At 40.9% G+C, this 19,844-nt stretch overlaps 1 protein-coding gene across 4 annotated transcripts in view; it reads left to right on the top strand.

Annotated features, from left to right (window-relative positions):
* Positions 1–19,844, top strand: part of zmat1 (zinc finger matrin-type 1) — a 116,891-nt gene that overhangs the window by 32,074 nt on the left and 64,973 nt on the right. The window contains exon 2 of one of the 4 annotated variants that reach the window (XM_041201564.1): positions 8,080–8,175. The exons of 2 other annotated variants lie outside the window; for them this stretch is intronic. The gene's annotated coding sequence lies outside the window, so the exon portion shown is untranslated. Of the gene's footprint in view, positions 1–8,079; positions 8,176–18,898; positions 18,918–19,844 lie in introns of those variants that run through there. One more of the 4 variants, XM_041201596.1, reaches the window with a different exon arrangement.

The raw sequence follows: 19,844 nt of genomic DNA, 5'->3' as shown, positions 1-19,844 counted from the left end.
GAATATTTGCCTAGGCTTACACCCCTTGGAACAACCCATAGAGCTGTGTCCTGCATTACAGAGCTGCTTGGGATGAACCTTGACAAAAACCCTTGCATCTTTCCAGACCTGCTTTGCAAAATCACATTCAAGTAGAAAGTGGGCAACAGTCTCTTGCCAATCACAGCTGCCTCAAGCGTGGTGTGTGGTGGCACTGAGACCCTGAGTGTGCATGAAGGATCTCTTGGGAAGGGCCTTTCATCCTAGCAGCCAAGCAACATCTTGGTACTTACTTATAAGCTCTGGTAATGAGGCATTTTGCCAATTGACTTTGATAGCCTGCTCATGGAACCATCCAATAGGATGAAGATGACGTTGGATATGTTTTTCCCTCTTTCCCCACAAAGCCTTGAGGACCTTAGATACAGACCACCGCCTGATGGACTTGTGGTCAAAGGTGTCTCCCTGTATAAACTTTTCCATGAGGGAACAGGTGGCAAGACATAGTCCAACTAAATGGAGCGTCCCATGGCAACATGGGCGGGTCCATCCTTTGCAACACGTAGAATTGATAGCTAGAATCTCAGCACAGTGACAACTTGATGCAGCCACACACAAATGTGGCGATGCAGATGAGAGTGATGTTAGATATGCTTTTCCCCTTCTAGAGATTTGTTTATCGTGTCCCTGTGGACACAGTCCATTTTTAATCTAAATATAAAGTAGTAGATGCCCGGATCGCTGCCATGGCACAGGAAAGTGGTATAGGCCAGAGCTACGCCAAATGCAGCAATAGTAAATTACACCAGCCTATGAAAAGTTATGGGATGACCTAGTATTCATTAAACTAAACAATTCAAGAGCTATCCCAAGAAGTGTTTTGTAGAGTGAAGTGGGGACAACTTTTGATGATGTAACATCAAAAGGCATCCAACCATTAAAATATAGATCAAACTTGTTTGAATGGTGTAACTGAACTTCTCGTTGCCTGGTAACTGGTTCATTATTAGCTTTGATAATGGTATAGTAATCAGGGTAATAATCCTTATGATTCATTGGCTACATTGTCAGTGCCCTATTCCAGAAATAAACTGTAGCAGATAGCTTGCTTTGTTCCCACAACTGGTAACTGCAAAAATTGAATAACAGGAGTCATACATACAGTCATGAACCTGATGTGGAAATTGCAACATGCTAACGAGAGATGTCTTTTATGAATATTCATGAATAATAACCAGCTGCAGCATATGACATGTCTCCAAAACTGAGATTGACTGGATAAGCCATGAGTGAGGAAGTTATGCTGATCCCATGAGTGGATATTTACCATACTTGGCTAGATTTATGTAGAATGTACAGCATGGAGACGGGCCATTTGGCTCGATTGTTCTATGCCAGAGTTGATGCTCCAAATAAACCTCCCCCACCTCTTTGTCTAATCCTGGCCACACTATTCCTTTTATAAACATGCCTACAAAAACAAGAGTTTATGTCATTTTTTGCAACAAAAAAAAAAATCACTGTTCCCTCTTAAGTAATCAGTGTGGGAGTAATTATTAGGCAGAAGTGTCATCAGTGGGTCAAATGATGTCACAAACGACAAACAAAGGTTGAGCTGTTTATAACAGTTATTTCAACACTAAGATGAAATTATTGCTGGTAAATTAATGCCATGTAAACATCTCTTTTTGTAGTACATATTTTGGACTTGGTGGGGACAGTTCTTTTCTCGCTGAGTTAAGTGGACAGTAAGCAGGACACACCGTGAAGTTGTAAAACTAACGTAATCACTGCAAATATTACCAGAATTTACCCTGTAGGTAATTACAGAAAATTAACACAAGGTAGTGTATGTTATGCTGCTTCAAAAGGGAAGACACTAGTGCAATTAAAAACCCCCTCTTCATAGGTAAGGCTTCAAAGTGATTGAGAGACCACAAAGCAACTTGGGCTGCAAAAATTCAGGGAAAAATATCATAAATATGTATCTTCCTGTTTTAAACCTGGGTACGCTGAACAGAGTGCAAATAACTAGTCATGCAATTGAATACAATCCCCATAACCAACTTGTGAGTTGAAAAAAAAGTTGTGAATGCTGGAAACCTGAAATAAAACTAGCAAATGCTGTAAATGCATGACAACCTATTGCAGGATGGGTTAATAACAACTTGCATTTATATTACACCTTTAAAGTAACAATCACAGTTCGGGGTAAGGAAGGTGTCTGGAAGTGCTGTCAAAGAGGTAGATTTTAAGGAGGATTTTGAAAGTGGGGACATATGAAATGAAGGAGCTTAAGATTGGGTGTTCTGCCTTGATGTAGCAAGATGGCTAAAGGTTTGCTTCCAGTTTAGTAGGCCAGTCTTGGAGAGTGCAGGCAGGGCTCATAGAGACTGCAAAGTCAGGGAGGGGCCATGAAGGCACTTGAAGACAAGCGATTTTGCTGTGGTTGCGTTGGGACTAGCCAGCGATGAACAGCAAGGATTGGCTGATAAGCGTGCAGGATTTTGTAAGGCACAGGTGGTGGGCAGTGCAGTCCTGGCAGTGCAGTCCTGAATGAAATGGAATTTATACAGATTTGAGCAGGGAACTTCGGAAACATTGTGAGAATGGATTTTTTTTTTAATATTTTGGGGAATATTGTGTTATTCTGTAAAGAAGGCTGAGTATCTGTGTGTGTGTGTGTGTGTGTGTGTGTGTGTGTGTGTGTGTGAGAGATTTAATTAAGCTGCGCAAGAGGTTGATAGGAGTCGGGTCATCTGGATGTTTGGAAACATGAAAAGGTTAAAAGTGTTAAGTTTGAGGTACAAGTAAATAGGTTAGATCTAACATTTGCATTTTTGGATAAGTCGAGCAGTTGTTTGAATTTCAAAGGGGAATCAGAGGCAACAAGAAAAATGTTTGCATCTTGCAGGAGTTCATAGGTAAACAAGTAATGGGGATATTATATTTTTATTGACCAGAAAGCAAAGATGAGATGGAATCATGAAAGATCTTATATTTGGAAGGGTTTGAGTTTCAATGGGGTATGAGAACAATGGGACTGAGATGAAAGAGGAAAAAGGTATATTGGAGATATTATGGATAGCTGTTGAGGGGGAGAGAGCTAGAAATAGCTATTGAGCTGGATAGTTGTCAAGCCGTTAAGCTGGAGATGGCTGGAGCTGTTTGAGCTATTGAGAAGTCTTATGCTGCAGCAAGCAGTTTGATTCCGAAGTGATTTCCATAGCAAAGTGGAAGGGGTACAGGTCATTTTGAAGTACAGCAGTCTGCCTTGTGTGATAGTACAAGATAGATTATTTAAATATCTATAAGGGAGTGTTGCCTAGAAAGTACATATTTATGGACTTGACCATGTAGAGAGTTTTGGGGAAAGTTTTGTAAGACTAACCTTAATTGTGTAACTGTAATCTTGTGTGTTTAAATTTTCCTTTTTTTTTGTTAATAAAACTTTTACTTTTAATTTTTAAAAACCCAGAAGTGTCACTGGACCTCTTACTCCTGAGGTTGGTACATCGTCTTCTCATTATTAGAAGACAAAAAAAAGGTTGTGGCCCGTAAGCCAAGTTGCCCTCTGGGATTTTGGTTTATGCAGCAATTAACAGTGGCTGTGGTCATAACAACATCAAATTTGGAGGTAACGAAGGTTGTCAGCCAAGGAATATAAGCACATCTGACAATTACTTGCAAGCTATAAGGAAAACAGTGAATGCTGAAAATCTGAAATAACACTGGCAAATGCTGGAAATGCACTATAGCCTATTAGTTAGAGTAATAACTATTTGCATTTATATTACACCAGTGTTGGATAAAGGGAACCTGTAGATGTGGATTTCCAGAAAGCACTTGACAAGGTGGCACGTGAAAGGCTACTACACAAACAAGAGCTCATAGTGTTGGAAGTAACATAACATGGATAGAGGCTTGGTTAGCTAACAGGAAACAGAGTAGGGATAAATGGATCATTTTTGGGTTGCCAAGATGTAACAAGTGGAATGCCACAGGAATCAGTGCTGGGGCCTCAACCATTTACAATCTGTATCTTTAACTTAGATGAAGGGACCAAATTATGGTTGCTAAGTTTGCTGATGATGCAAAGATAGGTAGAGAATAAGTTGTGAGGAGAACATGAGTCTGTAAAGGGATATAAACAAGTTAAGTGAGTGGGCAAAAATGTGGCAGCTGAAGTATAATGTGGGAAGATGTAAACTTGCCTACTTTGGACAAGAATAGAAAAGCAGCATATTATTTTAATGGAGAGAGATTGCAGAACTCCGTACAGAGGGATCCTGGTGTCCTGATATTTGAATCACAAAAAGTTAGCATGCATATACAGCAAGTGATCAGGAAGGCAAATGGAATGTTATTGTTTATCACAAGGGGAATGAAATTTAAGGTAAAGAATTTTTGGTACGTTTGTACAGGGCATTGGTGAGATCATATCTAGAGTACTGTGTACAGTTTTGGTCTCCTTATTTAAGAAAGGATAGAATTGCAAGGTAGCAGTGCAAAGAAGGTTCACACTACTGATTCCTGGAATATGGGGGTTATCCTATGAGAAGGGTTGGACAGGTTGGGCCTGTATCCATTGGAGCTTAGAAGGATGAGAGGTGATCTTAATGAAACATACAAGATCCTGAGGGGACTTGATAGGGTAGATGCTGAAAGGATGTTTCCCCTTGTTGGTGAGAGAAGAACTAGTGGACACAGTTTAAAAATGAGTCTCGCATTTAAGACTTGGATGTGAAGAATTTTTTTTCTCATAGAGGTTCATTCATCTGTAGAATTCTCTTCCTCAACAGAGGAGACAAGTTCATTGAATATTTTTGAGGCTGAGTTGAATAGATTCTTGACTGACAAGGGAGTCGAAGGTATAGTGGATAGACAGGAAAGTAGAGTCCACAATCTGATCCGCCATGATCTTACCAAATGGTGGAACAGGCTTGAAAGGCCAAATGATCATCATCTGCTCCCAATTCATTTGTTTGTATGTTGACTTAGCAAAACACCCCAGACGTTTCACAGTTCAGGGTTTTTTCAGCAGCAGGAGATACTCTGGTGTGGATTTTCAGCCAAACAGGATGGTGTGCTGTAAAAATTTGTGGCTTATCCAGAGTTTGATGTCAGAGGGAATATTCAACACTATGGCAGTATCATGGAATTATGTGGAAAAGGAAGGGTAAAGCCATATAGTGCTTTGCCATACGCAAGGAAACTGGGATGAAATGGTGATGTAGTGGCAGTGTCACTGGACTAATAACCCAGAGGCTCTGGGGACATGGGTTCACATCCCACCACAGCAGCTATTATTATTCAATTAATAAATCTGGAATATAAAGCTAGTCTCAGTACTGGTGACCATGAAAACTATCATTTGATTGTTGTAAAAATCCATCTGGTTCATTAGTGTCCTTTAGGGGAGGAGATTCTTACCTGATCTGGTCTACGTGTGATTCCAGACCCATAGTAATGCGGCTGACTCTTAACTGCCCTCTGAAATGGCCTAGCAAGCCACTCAGTTCAGGTACAATTAGGGATGGGCAACAAATGCTGGCCTTGCCATTGGTGCCTACATCCCATAAAAGAGCAATTAAGTGGAGAATATGATTGGCCTGTTTCTTTTTATGCGGCAATGTACCATTGTATAGAAGTGACCATGTACGTAGTGGAGGAGAAAACATTGGAGGCAAAGTTAGGATAAATAGAAATAGAACTATGAGGGAATATTTCAACAAAGGGGTGGTGTGGAGGAGAATAATTTGGTTGAGTGGTGTCAGAGATGCAGTGTTTTGGATGAGGCATTAAACCAAGGTGGCATTTGCCTTTTCAGGTGTTTGCAGAATATCCCACAGCACTGTTTTGAAGAAGAACATTGGAGTTCTCCCCACTGTCCTGGACAATATTTATTTCTCAATCAACATCTAAAAGCAGATAATCTGGCCATTGTCACATTGCTGTTTATGGGAGCTTTCTGTGTACAAATTGGCTGCTCTGTTCCCTACATTACAACAGTGACTACACTTTAGAAGGACTTCATCAACTGTACTGCACTTTGGCACAACCTAAAATCATGAAAAGCACTATATAAATACAAAACTGGAGTAATTGTAGAGAGGGAGACTTTCTTTTTAGCCTGTCTAACCAGATTTGACAACGGTGTCTGTTTGTTGTGCATCTTAAATACAAAAACTTGTGGCTGTCTTGATTTGAAGATGTGCAGGGATTGTTATACTGGATGAATGAAAGCTGGGGGCATTGGGAGTTTTTGTGGAGAAGAGGATGTCAAAATATGGGGGCAAGACAGCAGATAAATAATTTGATGGAGTCAGGTGGGTCAGGGAAGAGATTTGGAAATAGTTCCAGGGTGACCAAGCTAGGGGGACTAATTTAGTCTCAATGGAGGATAACTGGAGGGGTTGGGGATGGAACTCATTGAAACTATTCTGATTGTGCCCTAAGTGTTCCTACCACTTGTAATTTTCTCCCTCCCTTTCCCGTCTATCAAAGTGAATTTTGACAGAAATCAATAAACCATTAAAACTGCAGGTTTTGCTACATGTCGGCCAAAGTAACATATCTTTTTCTTTCAAATTCTGATCAATTTGCTGTACATTTCCAACATTATCTGGTTTTATTTGCTGTCTGTGAGTTACAGAATCATGGAGTCATTTGACTCCCATTGTGCCTGTGCCATATTTTAGTAAGTGCTACTCATTAGTGCCATAGTCGTAAGTAAAATCCAATTCCCATTTGAAACATACTCATGAATCTGCTTCCTCCACCTTTTCAGGCAGCACATTCCAGATCACCTTAACAGTTTAAGTTTTTTTTTTATAAAAATTCTCCCCCCCCCCCCCCCCCCTTCCACCTGGGCTTATTTCCCAATTATTTATAACCTGTATCTTCTGGTTGCCAACCCTGCTGCCAATGGAAACATTTACACAGTAAATCTTTCATATTGCGTCATTATGCTGTAGCTTCAAATTCTGATAATAGTATTGTTATTGTGGTGCCAGAGCCAAAATGATTTTACTTGCACTAGTGTTTCTCAGAACAGCCAACCTAAGAAAAATACTTCTGGTAATAAAATTAAAATTTACAATTTCTTACAAAATGCGATGGTCAAAAATAGTTTTGTGGAATGAATTCTGTTGAACCAAGTGAGTTTAAACTAGCAGGTACGTCCTGGCGAACGATATACTGAATATCTTCACAAGTTAGAATCTTCATAGAGTAGCTAACGAATGATAAAGTAAGTTATTGTCGGCTTTATGTATATTAATTATATACATCTAGCCATGACTTATTTCATTTTGAAAATATTCATGTTTATAATAAATTATGCAAGTGAAGAAAATCAATTAAAACTGCTTTATGATATGGAAATATATTTTATAAGGAAATATTCTTAATTTGATCAACTCCACATACAAATTAGATGCTGTTATCTAATGGTGCATGGTCAGGTGACATTGCCCCATGCCACTCTATTGTTAATGTTGCACAGTTTTTTGTCGCATGAATGGCCGTTATGCTTCATAACAGAAATAATTAACATCTTTGCTCATTGGTTTCACAGTCCTTGCAAGCATTGTAGAGAAGCTCTTCAAATTCATTATGTTGTTTATAAAATTGTACATTTTCTTCTTTCATCAAGTTGCCATCATTTTGGCCACCAGCCTCCCTTGGTCAGTTCAGCCAGTTAACTCCGTTTAAGTTGTTAACTAGTGCAAGCTCTCAGTGTCAAAATTATATGAATCTTTTCCAGTAACCAAGTTGTGCCATATGTCTGTACTTGCTTTATCATTTGTGAAGCATGTTCCAAGGTCAACAAAAGATCTCAGCAGAATTGGCTAATGTGCTGAAAGACACTTCTTATTTCTCATTCTCAAGGGTTTTGATACTCAATCATCTTAGGCAAATGGGAACATGAATTCTTGGCTTGCCATAGAAAAATTTCATTTGTAAATCAGAAGGGGAAACTGAATGTTAGGCAGAGAATGTTCCAGGAATAGCCCTTCATCTGCTGTAGTCAATTTGTATTATTGATAGTGAGGACCTATCAAAATCTGCAGTTGCAGTCACAAGTCTGTTGTTCAGCTTTCAGGTTCAATAGCTGGTTTGGTGACATCTGCAATTTGTTCCAAGTGTGTGACTGTAGCATTGACGTCTTGACGAGTACTTAGGTGGAATTAGGTATGTAGTTTTTTTTTAGCTTACTTCTCCTTTGTTTAGAGTATAATGATAGTTTGTTAGTTGACAGTTTGACTACAGTCTTTCAAAGGACCAGCAAAGATCCTATCGCAGAGTTACATGGGACAACATTGGATATGCAGCACAGACACAGGCCATTCAACCCAACCATTCCATGCCAGCATCTGTGCCCCACTCGAGCCTTTTCCTGTATTTCCTAATCTAAATCTATCAGCATAACTCTGTATTCGTTTCTCCCTCCTATGCGTGTTTGGCCTGTCTTTAAGTGCATCTATTTTATTCCCTTCAACCACTCCTTATGGCAGTGATTTCCACATTCTCACCATTATTTGGGTAGAACAGTTTCTTCTGAATTCCCTATTGGATTTCTTGGTGGCTGTGTTATATTGATGGTTTCTGGTTATGTTCTTCCCCACAAGGATAAATATTCTCTGATCCCCTTAATCATCTTAAAGTCTTCTATTAGATCATCGCTCAGCCTTCTTTTTTCAAGAGAAGAGAGACCTTGAATGTTGGAACTCTTTAATTGCTTTCAATATTTCTTTGGATCTCTGCCACGTACTACTAAGTGTAGTTTAGAAGATAGTATTATATACAAAAGATGGCAGATTACCTTTCCGCTCATCATGTGAATTTGTCCCACTGAATAATGTGGGGGGAGAATCATTACATTTTATAATGAATTTTTTGTATGAATCTTTTTCACATAAAGGAGAGGAATGTTAATACTAAGGAATATAACATTTTTCATTATAAGTATCTATTGGTGGTATCAAATATTTCTGAGCCAAATATAAAATATAGTTAGATGAAGAATAAAGTTTCTTATTGCATCAACTATAGAAGAGCTACTATCAGTAGAGAGGGCATTAAACTAAATAGTTGATGGGAGGGATCACGGGAGGGAATATGTGGTAAATTAAAGGAAAAGGCCAAAGAGCAAGGTGGCAATAAGAGTAATAATCAGAACATGGTAGGAAGGGACAGTGTACGAACATAAGAGTGCGTGAGCAGATTAGGCCAGAGTTGGCAAAAAATAGTAAAAAGACAGAACAAAAGGCTTTGTATCTGACTGTGGGTAACATTTGTAACAAATGGATGAATTGACAGCTCAAATAAAAATAAACGCATATGACCTAATAGCCTTTACAGAGACGTGGTTGCAATGTGACCAAGGCTAGGACCTGAATATTCAAGGGTACATGACATTTAAAAAGGACAGGGAGCTAGTAAAAGGTGGTGGGGTCACTCTGTTAATTAAGGATGCCATTAGTATAGTAATGAGAGATGACCTTAGTTCTAAAGATCAAGTTGTAGAATTAGTTCGGGTAGAAATGAGAAATAACAAAGGTAAGAAGTTACTTGTGGGAGGAGTTTATAGGTCCCCTAATAATAACTACACTGTAGGACAGAATGTATAGGAGGAAATAATGGGAGCTTGTAAGAAAGGTACTGCAATAATCATGGGTGATTTTAATCCACATTGGATGAATCAGTTTGGCAAAGGTAGCCTGGAAGATGAGTTTGTAGAATGTTTTGGGGACAATTTCTTAGAGTAGCAAGTTCTGGAGCCAACCAGACAGCAGACTATTCTTGATCTGGTATTTATGCACTGAGACAGGATTAGTTAATTACCCCATGGTGAAGGACCCAGTAGGTAGCAGTGATCACAACATGATTGAATTTCACATTCAATTTGAGGGTGAGAAGAGTGAGTTTAAGACCAAGCGTTTTAAACTTAAATAAAGGCAATTACAAGGGTATGAAGACAGAGCTGGCTAATGTAAACTGGGAAATTGGGTTCAAGGGCAAGTCAGTAGAGACGCAGAGGCAGGCATTTAAGAGGTTATTTCATAACACTCAGCAAAGATACATACCTGTGAGAAAGATAGATTCTAGGAGAAGGATGCACCATTGAGACTGACTAATGAAGTTAAAAATAATATAAAATTGAAAGAAAAAGTGTAGATTAGTGATAGTTCAGAAGGTTATGCAGATTTTAAAAACTAGCAAAGAATGACTAAACAAAAATAAGGAGGAAGAAATTAGAATATGAGAGAAAGCTAGCTAGCGGTCTTTGAGATGAGTGGCTTGCTAGGCCATTTCATTGAGCAGTTAATAGTCAACCACATTGTTGTGGGTTTGGAGTCACGTGTAGGCCAGACCAGGTAAAAATGGCAGATTTCCTTCCTTAAAAGACATTAATGAACCAGATGGGTTTTTACAACAATTGATGATAGAGTCATGGTCATCATTAGCTTTAAATCCCAGATTTAGTAATTGAATTTAAATTACATTCTGTCCTACAGTGTAGTTATTATTAGGGGACCTGTAAACTCCTCCCCCAAGTAACTTCTTACCTTTGTTATTTCTCATTTCTACCCGAATTGATTCTACAACTTGAACCCAATTTCCCAGTTCACATTAGCCAGCTCTGTCTTCATATCCTTGTAATTGTGATTGCACTGGAGGGGGTGCAGAGGAGATTCACCAGGCTGTTGCCTGGGATGAAACATTTAAGTTATGAAGAGTGGTTGGATAGACTTGAGTTGTTTTCATTGGAGCAGAGAAGACTGATCGAGGTGTACAAGATTATGAGGGGCATGGACAGGGATAAGGAGCAGCTGTTCCCCTTAGTTGAAGGGTCAGTCACGAGGGGACATAAGTTCAAGGTGAGGGGCAGGAGATTCAGGGGCGATGTGAGGAAAAACTCTTTTACCCAGACGGTGGTGACAATCTGGAATGCACTGCCTGGGAGGGTGGTGGAGGAGGGTTGCCTCACATCCTTTAAAAAGTACCTGGATGAGCACTCGGCACGTCATAACATTCAAGGCTATGGGCCAAGTGCTGGTAAATGGGATTAGGTAGGTAGGTAGGTCAGGTGTTTCTCACGTGTTGGTACAGACTCAATGGGCCGAAGGGCCTCTTCTGCACTGTGTGATTCTGTGATTGTTATTCTATGATCTGCTCTGGCGGGATTTGAGCCTCTGTCCCCAAAGCATTAGCCTCAGCCTCTGGATTTGCTCGTTCAGTGACATTACCATTATACCACAGATGAAAATCTGGCCCATTATGTCCATTAAATATAATTTTATCCCCTTTTCAACAATCCACAGGCAGTTTCATTTGGTTCGTTCCTAGTGCCAAATATTTGGAAGAAATGGTAATAACATTTGTGATATTTTTTCAGTTTTAAAAGCCCATTTCATGGCCATTTGGCCACTATCAAGGCAGGCAATCAATTAACATTAATGCTAGAAGATGGGGCTGAACTTTCCCACCCCGACACGGGGACAGCGCATGTTGGACAGGTAGAAGAAGATTTCAGAGGTTAGGAATCCTGCGATGAGTAACTCGCCTCCTGAGTCCCTAAAGCCTATCCACCATCGACAAGGCACAAGTCAGGAATGTGATGGAATACTCCCCACTAGCCTGGATGAGTGCAGCCCCTACAAAACACGATGGTTGACACCATCCAGGACAAAGCAGCCTCCCTGATTGGCACCACATCCAAAAACATTCACTTCCTCCTCCACCAACGCATAATAGCAGCAGTGTGTACAAGATGCACTGCAGGAATTCACCAAGGCTCCTTAGACAACACCTTCCAAACCCACGACCACTACCATCTAGAAGGACAAGGGCAGCAGATAGATGCGAAGACCACCACCTGGAAGTTCCCCTCCAAGTCACTCACCATCCTGATTGGAAGTATATCACTGTTCCTTCACTGTCACTGGGTCAAAATCCTGGAGCCCACTTCCTAACAGCACCATGGGTATACCTACACCACATGGACTACAGCGGTTCAAGAAGGCAGATCACCTCATGGGCAAAGAGGGTTGGGCATTAAATGCTCGTCCAGTCAGTGAAGCCCACATTCAGTGAATGAATGAAAAAAGATGTGCAATTGCCTGCATAGAAAGTTGATCTAAAATTACAGTATTTCTTCAGTTTCTCAATTTGAAATGAAATTGGTGTCATGATGACACCTCAGAAGTAATTTTTCACTTACTTATGGTTAATTACAGAAACAGTATGCAGATCCCAAATTACCGCAGCCTAAATTCTACTGCAAACTACCCAATAAATCTGTTTTTTCCAATATTTCATAGATACTTTACTTCATAAACGATAGATCATGAACCAGGAATCAGGAGTCGGGCCACTTTCCTGCATTGTGATTCTGCCTCCTTGGTGTGCCCGCCCACCATATTATCCCCCCGCAGAGTCAGGGGCTGGCTGGAGCTAGGGCTGCTGCCCCCTGAAGTAGTGCAGAAGTCCTACCCCATTCCTGTTGCCAGCTGTTTTGATCTACACAGGTAAGTAGGCGGGTCACAAGGCCCCTCCAGCACTCCCAACCTTGTTGGCTCCATTGTGGGAGTGGGCATTTTAGTTCCCCCGCAATTTTGTTGGAATTGGGCCGGCTTCTGAAGGTGACATGGTTTATGTAAGCTCTGTGGTGCCCTGAACCATAGGGAAACATTAGTCTGGATTCGAGAAACTTTTGACAGGTTAGTTCAAAAGGTGTTGGCAACATCACATGCCATAATGAAATGTTGTATGATAAGTTAATAATGTTTTTAATGCAGTGATTAATGGTAGGGCTTTGTTCTTAAATGATAAGTGACCATTAAATTGACCAGCATTGTGAAAGTGGAAAACAAAAACAGAATTACCTGGAAAAACTCAGCAGGTCTGGCAGCATCGGTGGAGAAGAAAAAAGTTGACGTTTCGAGTCCTCATGACCCTTCAGCAGAACTGGGTGAATCCAAGGAGAGGGGTGAAATATAAACTGGTTTAAGGTGGTGGCTGGGTGGTGGGGGGGCGGGGGGGGGTTGGTGGTTGTAGGGACAAGCAAGCAGTGATAGGAGCAGATAATCAAAAGATGTCACAGACAAAAGAACAAAAGAACACAGGTGTTGAAGTTGGTGATATTATCTAAACGAATGTGCTAATTAAGAATGGATGGTAGGGCACTCAAGGTATAGCTCTAGTGGGGATGGGGAGTATACTTTGAGTGTCCTACCATCCATTCTTAATTAGCACATTCGTTTAGATAATATCACCAACTTCAACACCTCTGTGTTCTTTTGTCTGTGACATCTTTTGATTATCTGCTCCTATCACTGCTTGCTTGTCCCTACAGACACACCATCCCCTCCACTTCTCTCCCCCCACCCAACACCACGCCCCCCTTAAACCAGCTTATATTTTACCCCTCTCCTTGGATTCACCCAGTTCTGTTGAAGGGTCATGAGGACTCGAAACATCAACTCTTTTCTTCTCCGCCGATGCTGCCAGACCTGCTGAGTTTTTCCAGGTAATTCTGTTTTTGTTTTGGATTTCCAGCATCCGCAGTTTTTTGTTTTTATCTCTTTGTGAAAGTGGAAAAGTGTTCAGACGCAATAGAGTACGTCATTCACTGGATCACGTGGTCTTCTGCATTGAACAGTATTCATATTCAGGTTTGACTGTCAGTTGTCCCCTGTAATTTAATCCTTTCTTTGATGCCAGCTCAGATACCTGTTCACCTGATCTTGAGCTTGAACAGATGGTTGAGGTCTTTGACAGCTTATACATATGTCCCTCTGCTTTTAATCTTGAACAGACCGCTGAAGCCTTTCAATGACTTCAAAGATTTTAACGTATTCAGCTCTGGAGGCTTTGTTTATACAACCATGAAATGCAATCCCATTAGGAATGCTTGACTGAGCTTCAAGCTCCCCTAATGCATTCAACTTAGCACAGGTTGTTGTTACAGTCATTCACTAGAATCTCATTATGCATTCTTGACTGAACTCCACTAATGGATTCAGCTTAGCATGGGTTATTGGCACAGCTGTCAAGGGGACTGAGAGTTTGATTATCTTAACAGTTTTAAGAGTGTCTCGAGGACTTTCCCATGTTATTTTAGGACTTGAGTGGATACTGAGTAAGGGATGGGTGAAACCTGCATGAAGGATGAGGGGCATGGGATATGCAGTGGATATGGGGAGCATGGGGGGAATGGTGTGTAAGGTGGGTGGAACTTAGGGGGAATCACACTTTTTACATAATGGGCCGATGTCCCATGGAATGGATGTGAGCCTTCTAACCTGGCCTCCTCAGCAGCCACCCACCTCCGTTCCCACTTCTGCACTGCTTCAGGAAGCAGCAGCCCTAGCTGCAGCTGGCCTTGACTTGGGGGGATAATGTGGTGGGCGGGCACACCAAGAAGGCAGAATCCCAATGTCGGGGAGTGGCCCGACACCTGATTGATGGCTCAAAGGGGAAAATCTGGTCTATGGTCTGTCATTTATGGATTAAAATATCTATGAAATATTGAAAAAAAAAACAGATTTATTGGATAGCTTGCTGTAGAGTTTAGGTTGCAGTAATTTGGGATCAGCACAGTGTTTCTGTAATTAACCGTAAATGAGTTAAAAACCACTTCTGAGGTATCATCCGTGACAGCAATTTCATTTCAAATTGAGAAATTGAAGAAATGCTGTAATTTTAGATCTACTTCCTATCCAGGCAATTGCACAAAGTAGCATTTTACAATAAATTGTACAATGAATACTCATCTTGTTAAAGATTAGGATGTAGTCCCATTTATGTCTGTTGGCATGTGGTGACATCAGCTGTCTGGGTATTTTATGGTGTGGGTGTAAAAAGTCCCATGACTCTATCTCAAGTAGAGTTCTCCCAGTGTCCTGACAAACATGCATTCCTCAACCAACAATATGGAAATAGATTATTTTGATCATTTATCTCATTTCTGTTTGTGGGACATTGCTGTGCACAAATTGAGTGCCACCAATCCCTACATTATAACAGTGAATACACTTAAAAAGGTCAGTCATTGACACTAAAATGCTTTGGGATGTCCTAAGGTCAGAAGGATTCTTTATAACTTTAAGTATGTTCTTTCTTTAAATCTGTCCTTATACTTGTAAAATTATCAAAACTCAATTGAGGCAAGTTACACTACATGTGCTATTTTGCAATCATTATCTGGTTTGATTAGTTGGATGTCTAACACGTATGAAAACCCAGAGCTCTGAAGAAGAGTCATATGGACTTGAAACTCGGGGAGCGAGACTGCGAGGCTCTTAAGCAAATTGATATAGAGAGTGACAAGGTTTTGGAGGTGTTGGCAGGCTTAAAAGTGGACAAATCTCCAGGTCTGGATGATTTGCCTCCCAGACTGCTGAGGGAGGCAAGGGAGGAGACCGCAGGGGCTCTGACCCAAATTTTTAATTCCTTTCTGGCCACGGGTGAGGTGTCAGAGTACTGAAGAACAGCTAATGTGGTTCCGCTATTTAAGAAGGGTTGTAGAGATAAGCCAGGGAACTACAGGCCAGTGAGTCTCACGTCAGTGGTAGGGAAACAATTGGAGAAAATTCTGAAGGAGAGAATCTATCTCCACTTGGAGTGGCAAGGTTTGATCAGGGATAGTCAGCATGGCTTTGTCAGAGGAAGGTCATGCCTAATAAATTTGATCGAATCTTTTGAGGAGGTGACCAGGTGTGTAGATGAGGGTAGTGCAGTTGATGTAGTTTATAAGGATTTCAGCAAAGTCTTTGACAAGGTCTCACATGGGAGACTTATAAAGAAGGCAAATGCACATGGGATACAGGGTAATTTGATAAGGTGGATTCAAAATTGGCTTAGTTGTAGGAGACAGAGGGTGATGACACAATGTGCCAAATAGCCTCCTCCTGAGCTATATTTTTTATTCATTCTTAAGATGTGGGCATTGCTGGCTGGGCCAGCATTTATTGCCCATTCTCTGATTATGGCTGCTGTGTTACAATACAAGCAAACCAGTGTCGTCGTATGGCACAGATTATGTCCCTTGTAGAATAAACCTTTTGCTGGGGTTTGATCCTTGGCTTTGTATTAATTAATTCTGTGGTTAGGTAAACATCAAAAGCCTCAAATTAAAGCAGTGATATGCTTACTTTTGGAATCAGTCATAGAATCACAAATATTGTGTGTCTAGTGCTAAAAGTGTGTCCATTTATATTCACATTTATATCAAAATTCCAGCTACTGCCTCCCAGTGAGCCCATTGTCAGTTAGGTTGGTTCAGGGTTCAATGGTTCCCCATCCCTGTCCAAACTGTGTCATGCCTCCATTCACTAGCTGCCGACTCCATCCCTCCTCCCTGGCCACAGTCTGAAATTAAGCCAGTCTGTTCGCAACCTTGGTGTCACATTTGAACCATGAGCTTCCCACCTCGTATTCGTGCCCTTACTAAGACTGCCCTTTTCCATCCCCACGACATCATCAGACTTTGCCCCTACCTCAGTTTTTCTACTGCTGAAACCTTCACTCCTACCTTATTACCTCCAGACTCAACTATTCCAATGCAATCATGGCTGGTCTCCCACATTCTACCCTCTGTAGATTTGAGTCTGCTGCCCGCATCTGAACTCTCAGCAAGTCCCATTCCCCTGTCACCCCTGTGCTCGCTGATTAAAATTTGGTCCCAGTCAAGCAACATCAAAATTCTAATCCTTGTTTTCAAATCCCTCCATAGACTGGCCCCTCCCTATCTGTAATCTCCTCTAACCCCACAACCCTCTAAGATAGCTACACTAATCTAATCCTCATCTCTTGAGCATCCCTGATTTTAATCCAATATTTCTGGCCATGCCTTCAGTTGCCTGGGCCCCAAGCTCTGGAACACACTCCCTACACCTCTCCACCTCACTTTCCTCCTCTAAGACACTCTTTATAGCCTACCTCTTTGACCAAGCTTTTGGTTATCTGACCTAATATCGCCTTGTATGGCTTGGTGTCATATTTTATTTATATTGTTGCTGTGATGTGCCTTGGGACATTTCATTTATATTAAAGGTGCTATACAAATATAAATTGTTGATATAAGGCAGGGCATGAAATGGTAGATGCCATATGTTCATCTGTCACTCGGCCCAAGCTGTCGATTGGACAGAGGGAAGTGGTTCTGGCTGGTTTTTGGGACTGCTCCAGACCCATTTTCCAAATTATTACTTTGTTATAATAAAAAATCTAAATCCACTTAATTTATTTTCGCCAATGAATGCAAAGCTGGGCTATTTACTTGTAATGGCTTGTCGGCTGTTACCTTGATTTGTACTTTTTATAGCCTTTGTTAAGTCAGAACTAAGCTGGTGAAAGTGATCCAGGAAATAGGTTTAGGCTAGTTTTTTTTTAAATATGAGAGGTGAAGCAAGTGCAGAGGGTTTGGTAATGGAGTTAGGAGCATGTCAGCTGATGGCAATGCCACTTCTGCTGAAGCAGAATAGCATTGCATAGCAAACATTATCCAGACAACGGAGTTGATAGTTGGGGCTTAGACCTGGAGTACCCACTTAGAACAGAGTAGGTTAAGGGAGATTTTGAGAGTAGATGAGAGAAATCATTTGCACTGGCAGGGGAATCAGTAACCAGAGGACCTAGATTTTAAGCTAATTGGCAAAACTTCCAGGGGAAAATTAGAATTTTTTTTATGCAGCCGATTGTTATGATCTGGAATGCACTGCCTGAAAGGGTGGTAGAAGCAGACTCAATACTTATCTGACTTATCAAGAATGGCTAAACAGGTCAGGCCTTTATTTATTAGAGTTTAGAAGAATGAGGGGTGATCTTATTGAAATGAACAAGATTCTGAGGGGGCTTGACAGGGTAGATGATAAGATGTGGGGGAATCTCGAACTAGGGGACATAGCTACAGAATAAGGGACACTCATTTAAGACTGAGATGCAAAGGATTTTCTTTTCTGAGGGTAGTGAATGTCTGGAATTCCCTATCCCATAGAGTTGTGAAGGCTAGATCACAAAGTATTTAAAAAGGATGTAGATAGATTTTTGAAATATCGGGGAGTTGAGGGCTACGAGGAGCTGGCACGAAAGAGGAGTTGAGGCCTGGGCAGATCAGCCAGGATCTTATTGAATGGCAGGGCAGGCTTGAGAGACCAAATGGCCTACTCCTCCTATTTCTTATGTTCAATAGTAACTTTCAAAAGAGAATTGAATAAACACTTGAAGGGGATAAATTTACAGGAGTGTGGAATGTGGCTAATTGAATAGCTCTCCCAGGGAGTCAGCACAGTCACAATGGACAGAATGGCATCCTTTTATGCTGTATGATTCTGTGGTTGTTGTAGCATTGGGATGGGCAAGGCCAACTAGGTTAGTATAAGGGTTTTGTCCATGAGCATATCGAAAAGAAGAGAAGATTGGGAGGATTATTAACAAGATCCCCTCCAGCTTATCCCGGCTGGAAATGCAGCAGTTTAAAACATAAATCCATACCCTTCCAACCCAGTTATCAGGGACGTTGAGAAAAAAGACCCTGTGATTCTAGTGGATCGTCTCTGAATCTTCTCCAGGGTTTCAATACGATCTACTGTGTGAGGGGACGAAAACTGTACAGTATTCTGTTGTGATCATACCAAGACTTGGTATAAGGCATATTGTATGTCTGTAGTATTTCTATAGTGAACTGTCCCAGCTATAACAACCCATTTGTTTCCTTCATAGGCTCACACACTGGTGATAGGTTTTTGACATTTCGTGAACTATACCCTGAGTCTCTGCCAACCCAGTTTCACCATGCTATATTTATCTATATTGAAGACGTGTCACAAATAGACCTGTTCCTGCAGTCAATTTATTTTACCTATATTTCACCTCAACCCACATTGCACAATGGGACAACGTGTCAGAGGAGATCAACAAGTAAAAAGGTGATAAACTTCAGCACTTAGTACTGAAAGGTTGGATATGCTGGTAAAGTTTTGGACAAGTTGAAGTGAAAGATGGAGCTGGTGAGAAGGTCGACCTAGAGGCGATGAAGGCATGAATAAATGTTTCAGTGACAATAGGACGAGATGTATAGCAGTTTACAGTGCAGGAGGAGATCATTTTATCCACTTTATCAGTGCTGCCTTGTTAAAAGAGAACTCCGAAATTAATCCATGGCCCCAAAAGCAGGAGTAGGTCATTCAGCCCCTGGAATCTGATCTGTGCCATTCAGTTAAATTGTAGCTGATCTGTATCTCCATTCCATTTATCCACCTTTGCACAATATCCCTTGGTACTCGTACCAAACAAGAGTGTATCGATTTGAGTCTTTGACATTTTAGTTGACTCAGCATCCATAGCCTTTTGGAAAAGACATTTCCAGATTTCTGCTGCATTTTCAAAAAACACTTCCTGATTTCACTGCTAAATGGCAGATCTAGGAACAGGAGTTGGCTATTTAGCCCTTTGAGCTTGCTCCACCATTCAATGAGATCATTGCTGCTCTGTGATCTAACTCCATGCTCCATTTCCCTTAATACATTTGGATAACAAAATCTTTCAATCTAAGATTTAAAATTACCAATTGACCTAGCATCAATTGCCTTTTGCAGAAGAGTTCACACCCCACCACACTTTGTGTGCACAAGCATTTCCTAATTTCACTCTGAAGGTCTGACAGGTTTTTGACAAAGCTTCCTAATTCTAGACTTCCTAACCTGCTTGCCAAATAGTTTCCCTCTATCTGCTTTATCCCTTAACATCTGGAAAACTTCCAATTAAGTTCCCCCATAATGTTTGAAAATCCAGGGAATACAACCCTAGTTTGTGTAACCTCTCCTCATTATTTACCCCTTGGAGCCCAGGCATAA

This window comes from Carcharodon carcharias, chromosome 1 (assembly GCF_017639515.1).
Source record: "Carcharodon carcharias isolate sCarCar2 chromosome 1, sCarCar2.pri, whole genome shotgun sequence".
NCBI classification, from domain to species: Eukaryota; Metazoa; Chordata; class Chondrichthyes; order Lamniformes; family Lamnidae; genus Carcharodon; species Carcharodon carcharias.
Note: the sequence above shows the minus strand (reverse complement) of the source record. Positions and strands in the feature narration are given on the sequence as shown.